This window comes from Bos mutus, chromosome 9, assembly GCF_027580195.1.
Source record: "Bos mutus isolate GX-2022 chromosome 9, NWIPB_WYAK_1.1, whole genome shotgun sequence".
Taxonomy (NCBI): Eukaryota; Metazoa; Chordata; class Mammalia; order Artiodactyla; family Bovidae; genus Bos; species Bos mutus.
In genome coordinates this window covers 2552228-2563151 of record NC_091625.1, presented here as the reverse complement: position 1 = coordinate 2563151, position 10924 = coordinate 2552228, and the positions used below count along the sequence as shown (strand labels likewise).

The 10924-nt window shown below is 38.2% G+C and overlaps 1 pseudogene; it reads left to right on the top strand.

The window, feature by feature from the left end:
- The first annotated feature begins 4391 nt into the window (after window positions 1–4391).
- Window positions 4392–6845, top strand: LOC138989129 (ribosome maturation protein SBDS pseudogene; annotated as a pseudogene).
- Window positions 6846–10924: the final 4079 nt, after the last annotated feature.

Sequence of the window (10924 nt, the reverse complement as noted above, 5' to 3'; positions counted from 1 at the left end):
CTCAGTAGTGTCTGACTCTTTGTGACCCCATGAACTGCAGCAGGCGAGGCCTCCCTGTCCATCACCAACTCCCTAAGCTTGTTCAAACTCATGTCCATTGAGTCAGTGATGTCATCCAACCATCTCATCCTGTGTCATCCCCTTCTCCTCCTGCCTTTTGTCTTTACCAGCATCAGTTCCCCCCCCCCACAATGAGTCAGTTATTCACATCAGGTGGCCAAAATATTAGAGCTTCAGCCTCAGCACCTGTCCTTCTATGAATATTCAGGGAGTGTTTAGCAATTTTGTACTTGAATAATGTTCTTCTTTTGTGAATGGACAGACATGAACTTGAAAGGATCTAATTTTTATCTCATAGACATAGAGAAACACTGTCTGATAACAGTATTTCTGGAAACGAGTTACTTAAGCAGAAGAATAGCACAGCAAGAATATAGAGTCATTTCAGTCAGTCAGCCCCAGGCAAGGACAGCTTTGTTCTCGCTCCATTTTATAACTCACAAAATGTTTTATTAATATTTTTAGATGATAAAATAATTTTGTTATATATATAATATAAAATTGAAAGACTTTATCTAAACATGGATTTTAATACTCCATTCATCCCTACTTGAAGATATATTGAAGGTGTGTTTCATTATTTTAAAGAATAATGAAAACTCTGAAGAGTCAATTAAAAAATTAAGCTGAAAATAATTGAGTTGATATGCTTGAATTCAGGCTGAAGCAGCAACCTGTTTTCTTAAGTAAAAAATAAAATTAAAAACCTCAGTCAACAAAATAAAAAAAAAAATAAAGTGGACTAACTCAAACTAAATAGTTTTTACACAACAAAGAAAACATACAATAAAATGAAAAGGCAAGCTATACATTAGGAGAAAATATTTTGCTAACCCTGTATCAGAAAGGCTTAACATACAAGATTTATAAGGAATACATGCATTCATTACCAAAAAGAAAAACAAACAATCCAATTAAAAATGGGAAATGGGATGGACATCTTTCAAAGAAGACAGTTGCTGTTGTTTTTCAGTTGCTAGGTTGTGTCTGACTGTGATCCCAAGGAGTGAAGCACACCAGACTCTTCTGTGCTCCACTGTCTCCCAGTGTTTGCTCAAATTCAAGTCCCTTGAGTCAGTGATGCTAACCATCTCATCATCTGATGCTCCTTCTTTTGCCTTCTTTCCTCAGTCTTGCAAACATCAGGGTCTTTTCCAATGAATCAACACTTTGCATCAGATGACCAAAATATTGGAGCTTCAACTTCAACATCAGTCCTTCCAATGATCATTCAGGGTTGGTTTCCCTTACTATTGACTGGTTTCATCTCCTCGCAGTCCAAGGAACTCTCAAAAATCTTCTCTAACACCACTGTTCAAAAACATCTATTCTTTGATTCTAAGCCTTCTTTATGGTCCAACTCTCACATCCATCCCAGGGTTTTCCTGTGGGCCAGATGGTAAAGAATCTCCTACAATGCAGTAGGCCTGGGTTCCATACCTGGGTTGGGAAGATCCCCTGGAGAGGGAAAGAACTATCTATTCCAGTATTCTTGCCTGGAAAATCCCATGGATAGAGGAGCCTGGCAGGTTACAGACTACGGGGTCACAGGGAGTCAGACAAGACTGAGCAACTAACACACTCATATCCATACATGACTACTGGAAAAACCATAGCTTTGACTTTAGGAACATTTGTTGGTAAAATGATATCTTTGCTTTTTTTTTTCTTTTTATGTTTTTCTTTTTTTTTAAGTAAATTTATTTGTTTTAATTAGAGGCTAATTACTTTACAATATTGTATTGGTTTTGCCATACATCAACATGAATCTGCCATGGGTGTCTAGGTTTGTTATTGTTTTCCTTCCAAGGAGCAGTCATCTTTTAATTTCATGGCTGCAGTCACCGACAACAGTGATTTTGGAGCCCCAGAAAATAAAACTGTTACTGCATCCACTTTTTTTTTCACTTTTTCTCCTATTTGTCATGAAGTGATGATTGGAGCCAGATACCATGATCTTAATTCCTTTGCATATCAAGTTTTTTTTAATTTTATTTTATTTTTAAACTTTACATAATTGTATTAGTTTTGCCAAATATCAAAATGAATCTGCCACAGGTATACATGTGTTCCCCATCCTGAACCCTCCTCCCTCCTCCCTCCCCATACCATCCCTCTGGATCGTCCCAGTGCACTAGCCCCAAGCATCCAGTACCGTGTATCGAACCTGGACTGGCAACTCGTTTCTTACATGATATTTTACATGTTTCAATGTCATTCTCCCAAATCTTCCCACACTCTCCCTCTCCCACAGAGTCCATAAGACTGTTCTATACATCAGTGTCTCTTTTGCATATCAAGTTTTAAACCAACTTTTTCACTCTCCTGTTTGACCCTCATCAAGAGGCTCTTTAGTTCCTCTTCACTTTATTCACTTAGAGTGGTATCATCTGCATATCTTAGGTCGTTAATATTTCTCTTCCAGGTTGCAATTCATCCAGCCTGGCACTTTGTGTGATGTACTCTGCATATAAATTTTCCAAGTGGAAAACAGAAAAAAGACGTACAAACTGTCAATAGGAACACATAAAAATGTGTTCAACATTACACATCATCAGAAAAATGTAAATTAAGACCATGAGATAGCACCTCACACCTCTTAAGGTAGAAATTATCAAAAATAATAAAAGATAAGAAGCATTTGCAAGAATATGGGGAAAATGGAATGTATCCTTATGCATTGGTGGTGGGAATGTAAATTGGCATATTTCTGTTATGAAAAACAGAATAGTGGTTCTTAAAAAATGAAAAATAGAGCTATCTTATGATTCAAGAATTATTTTCTAGGTATATAATGGAAGTAAAATCAGTAGTTGTGAAAGATATTTGTACTCCCATGTTCACTTCAGTATTATTTACAATAGTCAAGTTATGGAAATAATTTAAGTGTCTGTGGAACAATGAATAGATAAAGAAATTATACCCTATATGTGAAAAATATTTAACCTTAAGAGGAGGAAATTCTGCTTTTGCAGATTTCAAAATTGGGATGAGTTGATTTACATATCATTTATCTTTATAATGAATGACACTGTGCCTTTATTATTGTCACTTATACTTCCTATATGACTTCTATATGACTATAAGTATTAGTAGATGTTTATAAAAATGTGAAGAAGCTAAAGATGAGTCTTATGAGTCTAGTAGGTTATCCTACTAGAAAGATAGCACTTAACCTATTATTTAATAACTTATACCATTGACACACTTTTATAAATATCTGAATTCTGCTATCACTTTAAAACTTTAAAGTTTCCTTTGAGTTTACCTAAATCACCATCAATTAAAATGCAATCCACTAGATGCATAAGATTCATCTTTAGCTTCTTCACATTTTTATAAACATCTACTAATACATCCACTTAGACGCTTCAAAAGCAGTATTTCCCTTTAAGAAGTTTAACAGTGTCATAAAGAACTTGATCCTGAAAGTGATGCATAAACTCGAAAGTAACAGACTTATGTGATTGCTGCAAATTTCAGCCAGAGGAAAAGCAGTCAGCAACATACACATTTCTACTAACATTACAATTTCAGTGGAAAGTTCATAATTTGCGATTTTTCAAGTTAAACTCAGAATTATAAAAAGGAAACTCATGGAAATAGGTTCTTATTTTTTCATACCAATGATGTATGCAAATAAAATGTATACTATCTTGGTTCCTCAGTTTTAAATAATGTCAAAAGGAGTTTTCAGAAAATAAAACGTTAGGGAAAAATAAACAGTATATATGTTAAAAATATAACGTAAATAAAATGTGATTCTCAGTATGAAAAGGCCAAGTATACTGTATTACCACTTTTTAAGGTGTATTTTAAGGTTTTAACAGTTTTTTCAATGTGTACAGATTCAAGTCCTGTGATTCATAAAACATTTATTGATCCCTCAAATAACAAAAAATTTATTTCAAATTAGTGAAGTATATTTAAAACATTATCACTTTTATCACATATTAGCTAATATTATCAAATAATAACAATAACACTTCAGTATTCTTGCCTTGAGAACCCATAAACAGTATGAGAAGGAAAAAAGATAGGACACTGAAAGATGAACTCCCCAGGTTGGTAGGTGCCCAATATGCTACTGGAGATCAGTGGAGATATAACTCCAGAAGGAATGAAGGGATAGAGCCAAAGCAAAAACAATACCCAGTTGTGGATGGGACTGGTGATAGAGGCAAGCTTCAATGCTGTAAAGAGCAATATTGCATAGGAACCTGGAATGTTAGGTCCATCAATCAATGCAAATTGGAAGTGGTCAAACAGCAGATGATAAGAGTGACCATTGAGGGTGGCTGTATTGTGGCGGCTGGGTTAGTTACGCGCTGCGCAGTGTGCGGGCGTTACTGTGCCGCGCGCCGCCGGGTGGTTACATCTAGGTGCGGGTGGCCCTGTGGCCAGCGGCGCGGGCCTCCCTTGGTTCGCCGGCCCCAAGATCTGTGAGCTGCCAAGATGTCGATCTTCACCCCCACAAACCAGATCCGCCTGACCAATGTGGCCATGGTACGGATGAAGCGAGCCGGGAAGCGCTTCGAAATCGCCTGCTACAAAAACAAGGTCGTGGGCTGGCGGAGCGGCGTGGAAAAAGACCTTGATGAAGTGCTACAGACCCACTCAGTGTTTGTAAATGTCTCCAAAGGTCAGGTTGCAAAGAAGGAAGATCTCATCAGTGCATTTGGAACAGATGACCAGACTGAAATCTGTAAGCAGATTTTGACTAAAGGAGAGGTTCAAGTGTCAGACAAAGAACGGCACACACAGCTGGAGCAGATGTTCAGGGACATTGCAACTATTGTGGCCGACAAATGTGTGAACCCTGAAACAAAGAGACCATACACCATTATCCTTATTGAGAGAGCCATGAAGGACATCCACTATTCAGTCAAACCCAACAAGAGCACAAAACAACAGGCTTTGGAAGTGATAAAGCAGTTAAAAGAGAAAATGAAGATAGAACGTGCTCACATGAGACTTCGGTTCATCCTTCCAGTAAATGAAGGGAAGAAGCTGAAAGAAAAACTCAAGCCACTGATCAAGGTTATCGAAAGTGAAGACTACGGTCAACAGTTAGAAATTGTGTGTCTCATTGACCGCGGCTGCTTCAGAGAAGTCGATGAGCTCATAAAAAAGGAGACAAAAGGCAAGGGCTCCTTGGAAGTACTCAGCTTGAAAGACGTGGAAGAAGGAGACGAGAAGTTCGAGTGACCGTCACCCATCTCTTCAGCTATCAAACACTAAAGCGTTTTCATTTCCCACAGTCCTGTTTTCTTTGTGTGATCAGCCAAATACTTGTTCAGATGAGTGAGTTGCTGTTTTGCATCTTTGTGGCAAACATGTACACGAAAAGACGTTCCTCAGTAAGTATGATGATGTGGAATTCATTTAGTTTTAATTATAAGATGGGGTTTTAGGCAAAAGTGAAAATCCAAGATACGAAGTTCAGAGAAGCATTCAGTTGTTGCCTCATGCCCTTTGTAGCTTTCCCAGGTGAAAGTTATTGAGATAACTCTTTCGGATAAAAAGTTAAATTTTGTACGTTGTAAGAAATTAATGTTAGGAGGGTATATCTGTATGACAGAAAAGGAGGATTTGCCAAAAAAGAAAACATAGAATGTCTTATTTCTACTTAATGAAACGTGTGTATGGGGGTAACTATATCACGACATAATATAAAACTTGGATGATGACTTCCTGATTTTCTGAAAAATAGATATATGATGACTGCAGGACTTTAATATTCATCAAACATGCTGCAGTAACTTAGATTATTCTTGGTAAAATATAAAGTCATTTATTTCTAATTCTTAAAGTTTATATTATATATTATTAGAGCTAAAATCTTATGTAATCAATAAACCACTTTTTGTTTTTGTTAAGCTATGGCTTGTATTTCTAGACAGCTTCCTAACTCCCTTTCTTTTCTCTGCCTTTTGTCTGGTAGGATGGGCGAGTATGGGCAAGTTCTTAGCAGGATTAAACTTGTTTGTTTGGGGAATGGGGGTTGTTCAAGGCAGGCCTGTTCTGTTAAATACCTGGTAAATCTTAGTGAAAATAATTTGGGACGTAATTGAATTTGAGTATTAGTATTTGAGCACTTGAATAGACAATGTAAAAGTTGTTTAAAATCTGCTTATCCTCAAAAGAGATAGTCTAGAACACAAAGTAGGGTTTCACTCAAAATAAACATACAGATCAGATGTATTTTATGGACGGAAGTATTTTAAGTGAAAAAGATTTCTTGACCTAAACAGGTCTTGATTGGTTTTATAAGCACACAGAATTCACTGCTAATACAATCTCTCAGAAGTGCCCCCATTTTACAAAAACTTCAATTGAAATGACGAACTCTAAAGTTTTTTCTCATAACGTTAGAAGAAGTATTTTTGTTGTTGAATAACATGGGACACACACTTTAATGCTGAAATTGAAATATTGTTTTGATACAGTCTTCAAGACCCCCCTCACTGATTCCGTTTTACTTACATAATTTGTTTTTTATGACGATAATCGAAACTTGAAATCCTGGGAAGAAATTTGAGCCAATGAGGTTTACATTTTTTATTTCTAGCTTAAACAGATAAAGCAGTATTTCAGATCAGAAGTCATAATTGCTAAAAATGTTCAACAGCTGCATATCAAAGCGAGAAAGATAAATGTTACTACAACACTGCCTTAAGTTTTTCCCGTTCTCATACTTATTTCTTCTAAAAAGCTGGAACTTTAAGAAATGTCAAATGTAGACCAACCTGAGTCATGTTTCTGAACCTGTGACAAATAAAAAAATGTTTACCTTATATTAATTTCATTATTCAAAAATAATTAAAAAGTTTGGTTTGTAAAAAAAAAAAAAAAAGAGTGACCATTGACATTCTAGGAAGTAGCAAACTAAGATGGACTGGAATGGGTGAATTTAACTCAGATGACCTGTGGGCATCTACTACTACTCTGGGCAGGAAAAAGCTTATAATAAGTGGAATAGCCATCATGGTCAACAAAAGAGTCCAAAATGCAGTACTTGGATGCAATCTCAAAAACGACAGAATGATCTCTGTTCGTTTCCAAGGCAAACCATTCAATATCACAGTAATCCAAGTCTATGCCCCAATCAGAAACACTAAATAAGCTAAGTTGAACGGTTCTATGAAGACCTACAAGACCTTTTAGAACTAACACCCAAAAAAGATCTTTTCATTTTAGGGGACTGGATTGCAAAAGTAGGAAGTCAAGAAACACCTGGAGTAACAGGCAAATTTGGCCTTGGAATATGGAATGAAGCAGGGCAAAGGCTGATAGAGTTTTTCCAAGAGAATGCACTGGTAATAGCAAACACCATCTTCCAACAACACAAGAGAAAGCAATACACATGGACATCATCAGATGGTCAACACCAAAATCAGATTGATTATATTCTTTGCAGCCAAAGACAGAGAAGCTCTATACAGTTATCAAAAACAAGACTAGGAGCTGACTGAGGCTCAGATCATGAGCTCCTTATTGCCAAATTCAGACTTAAACTGAAGGAAATAGGGAAAACCACTAGACCACTCAGGTATGACCTAAATCAAGTTCCTTATAATTATACAGTGGAAGTGAGAAATAGATTTAAGGGCCTAGATCTAATAGACAGAGTGCCTGATGAATTATGGAGGGAGGTTCATGACATTGTACAGGAGACAAGGATCAAGACAATCCTCATGGAAAAGAAATGCAAAAAAGCAAAATGGCTGTCTGGCGAGGCCTTACAAATAGCTGTGAAAAGAATGGAAGTAAAAAGCAAAGGAGTAAAGGAAAGATATACCCATTTGAATGCAGAGTTCCAGAGAATAGCAAAGAGAGATAAGAAAGCCTTCCTCAGGGATCGATGCAAAGAAATAGAGGAAAACAATAGAATGGGAAAGACTAGAGATCTCTTCAAGAAAATTAGAGATACCAAAGGAACATTTCATGTAATGATGGGCTCGATAAAGGACAGGAATGGTATGGACCTAACAAAAGTAGAAGATATTAAGAAGAGATGGCAAGAATACAGAGAAGAACTGTACAAGAAAGATCTTTATGACTCAGATAATCACGATGATGTGATCAATTACCTGGAGCCAGACAGCCTGGAATGTGAAGTCAAGTGGGCCTTAGAAGCATCACTATGAACAAAGCTAGTGGAGGTGATGGAATTCCAGTTGAGCTCTTTCAAATCTTGAAAGATGATGCTGTTACAGTGCTCCACTCAATATGCCAGCAAGTTTTGAAAACTCAGCAGTGGCCAAAGGACTGGAAAAGGTCCATTTTTGTTCCTATCCCAAAGAAAGGCAATGACAAAGAATGCTCAAACTACTGCACAGTTGCACTTATCTCACAAGCTAGTAAAGTAATGCTTAATATTCTCCAAGCCAGTCTTCAGCAATACATGAATCATGAACTTTGAGATATTCAAGCTGGTTTTAGAAAAGGCAGAGGAACCAGAGATCAAATTGCCAACATCCGCTGGATCATGGAAAAAGCAAGGGAGTTCCAGAAAAACATCTATTTCTGCTTTATTGACTATGCCAAAGCCTTTGACTGTGTGGATCACAATAAACTGTGGGAAATTCTGAAAGAGATGGGAATACCAGACCACCTGACCTGCCTCTTGAGAAACTTGTATGCAGGTCAGGAAGCAACAGTTTGAACTGGACATGGAAAAACAGACTGGTTCCAAATAGGAATAGGAGTATGCCAATGCTGTATATTGTCACCCTCTTATATGCAGAGTACATCATGAGAAATGCTGGGGTGGAGGAAACAGAAGCTGGAATCAAGATTGCTGGGAGAAATATCAATAACTTCAGATAGGCAGATGACCACCACCCTTATGGCAGATAGCTGAAGAAAAACTAAAGAACCTCTTGATGAAAGTGAAAGAGGAAAGTGAAAAAGTTGGGTTAAAGCTCAACATTCAGAAAACGAAGATATGGCATCTTGTCCCATCACTTCATGGCAAATAGATGGGGAAACAGTGGAAACAGTGTCAGACTTTTTTTGGGGGGCTCCAAAATCACTGCAGATGCTGATTGCAGCCATGAATTTAAAAGACGCTTACTCCTTGAAAGGAAAGTTATGACCAACCAAGACAGCATTTTAAAAAGCAGAGATGTTACTTTGCCAACAAAGGTCCATCTAGTCAAGGCTATGGTTTTTCCAGTAGTAATGTATGGATGTGACAGTTGGACTATATAAAAAGCTGAGTGCCAAAAAATTGATGATTTTGAACTGTGGCATTGGAGATGACTCTTTTTTGTTTGTTTGTTTGTTTTGTTTTTTCTAATTTTATTTTATTTTTAAACTTTACATAATTGTATTAGTTTTGCCAAATATCAAAATGAATCCACCACAGGTATACATGTGTTCCCCATCCCGAACCCTCCTCCCTCCTCCCTCCCCATACCATCCCTCTGGGCTGTAAAATGGGCCAAAGAACTAAATAGACATTTCTCCAAAGAAGACATACAGATGGCTAACAAACACATGAAAAGATGCTCAACATCACTCATTATCAGAGAAATGCAAATCAAAACCACTATGAGGTACCATTTCACACCAGTCAGAATGGCTGCGATCCAAAAGTCTACAAATAATAAATGCTGGAGAGGGTGTGGAGAAAAGGGAACCCTCTTACACTGTTGGTGGAGATGACTCTTGAGAGTCCCTTTGACTGCAAGGAGATCCAAATAGTCCATTCTAAAGAGATCAGTTCTGGGTGCTCATTGGAAAGCCTGATGTTGAAATTGAAACTTTGGCCACATAGTGCAAAGAACTGACTCATTTGAAAAGACCCTGATGCTGGGAAAGATGGGAGGCAGGAGAAGGAGACAACAGTGGATGAGATGTTTAGATGGCATTACCGACTCAATGGACATGCTGCTGCTGCTAAGTCGCTTCAGTCGTGTCCAACTGTGCGACCCCGTAGATGGCACCCCACCAGGCTCCTCCATCCCTGGGATTCACCAGTCAAGAACACTGAAGTGGGTTGCCATTTCCTTCTCCAATGCATGAAAGTGAAAAGTGAAAATGAAGTTGCTTAGTCGTGTCTGACTCTTCGAGACCCCACGGACTGGAGCCCACCAGGCTCCTCTGTCCATGGGATTTTCCAGGCAAGAATACTGGAGTGGGGTGCCATTGCCTTCTTCAAATGGACATGAGTTTATGTAAACTCCGGGAGTTGGTGATGGACAAGGAGGCCTGGCGTGCTGTAGTCCATGGGGTCGCAAAGAGTCAAAGATGACTGAGAGACTCAACTGAACTGAACTGAATATCTTGCCCCTCTTGTGGAGAACTCTTGTGATTTTCTCTTTCAGGTCTCTCTCAGGACCTACCTGGTAAACCACTATAATCTCAACATACCAAGATCTTATTTTAACCACATCTGCATATTAATGTTTATTAGTTAAGGTAATATTCACAGACTCCAGGAATTAAGGTCTGGATACCTCTGTGAGGAGGCATTATTCAACTTACTACACTACACTTAGGAGAAGATAATGGCACCCCACTCTAGTACTCTTGCCTGGAAAATCCCATGGACAGAAGAGCCTGGTAGGCTGCAGTCCATGGGGTTGCTAAGAGTCACACATGACTGAGCGACTTCACTTTCACTTTTCACTTTCATGCATTGAAGAAGGAAATGACAACCGACTCCAGTGTTCCTGCTTGGAGAATCCCAGGGACAGGGGAGCCTGGTGGGCTGCCCTCAATGAGGTCGCACAGAGTCGGACACGACTGAAGTGACCTAACAGCAGCAGCAGCACACTACATTTAAATTTTCCTAAAATAAGTGGCCTCCCATAATTAATGAAATATGGTGAAGCATTTATTTCTTGATTTGTTT